Source organism: Carlito syrichta, unplaced genomic scaffold (genome assembly GCF_000164805.1).
Source record: "Carlito syrichta isolate Samal-C Ts95f unplaced genomic scaffold, Tarsius_syrichta-2.0.1 Scaffold99454, whole genome shotgun sequence".
Lineage (NCBI taxonomy): Eukaryota > Metazoa > Chordata > Mammalia > Primates > Tarsiidae > Carlito > Carlito syrichta.
Genome location: NW_007043550.1, coordinates 6,398 through 7,315, shown reverse-complemented (window position 1 = coordinate 7,315; position 918 = coordinate 6,398).

Below are 918 nucleotides of genomic sequence, written 5' to 3'. Positions count from 1 at the left end.
TGGCAATCCTTCTGCCTCAGCCTTCCAAGTAGCTGGAACTACAGCTGTGCGCTACCACACCCAGCTAATTTTTTTGATTTATTGTAGAGATGGGGGTCTCGCTGCCCAGGCGGGTCTCGAACCCTCAATCCACTCACTTCAGCCTCCCAAAGTGCAGGATTACAGGCTGAGCCATCGAGCCCGGCTGACCTCCCATATTTTTAACAATTTAAAATGGGCACGATGAGAGTACCTCCTCCTCCTCATAGGATGACATAACACAGGCAAAGTGCTTGGTGCCTGGAAATAACAAGGCCTCAGACTATGTTAGCAATGATTACCCCTAATCCTTTCGAGGCCTCTGCTTCTGGTCAGTCTCACAAGTCCCTTCCTCCATAACCAGTTTAAAGTTCTCCTCTCCAGGGAGTCTTCTCTGACATTTTTTCCTGGCACCTCCCGCAGGTCTTTTGGAGTATATTTGCATATGCAGATGAGTTCCTTTTGTAAGTATTCTTCAGTTATTTTCTCCTGGATGCTGTGCATCCGTGTTCTTTCTGCTCACAGCAGGTGGAGGGAGTGCTAAAGGCTCTGTGTCTCCGCGGGAGTTCCCTGAGAAAGGGCAGGGTCTCTTTCTCTCTTGGGCTGACTAAGCAGAAAGGGACTGGACTGAAAGAGTGGCTTTGGATTTGGGGTTTGGAGCTGGCTAGGCCAGAGCCCACTGGGAGTCCCTGGATGAGGCTGGGCCAGCGCCAGGGTACTCAGGTGGTTAGCACTAGGCCAAGAGGCTCTGTTTACCTTGAGACCAGACTGGCAGGGTCTGGTCAGTCTTTTTTTTTTTTCTTTTTTTCTCACTTTTTTTTTTTGAGTCGGAGTCTCACTCTGTCACCCAGACTGGAGTGCAGTGGCCGCTTCCGGCCACCGCAGCCTCACCTGCTGGGG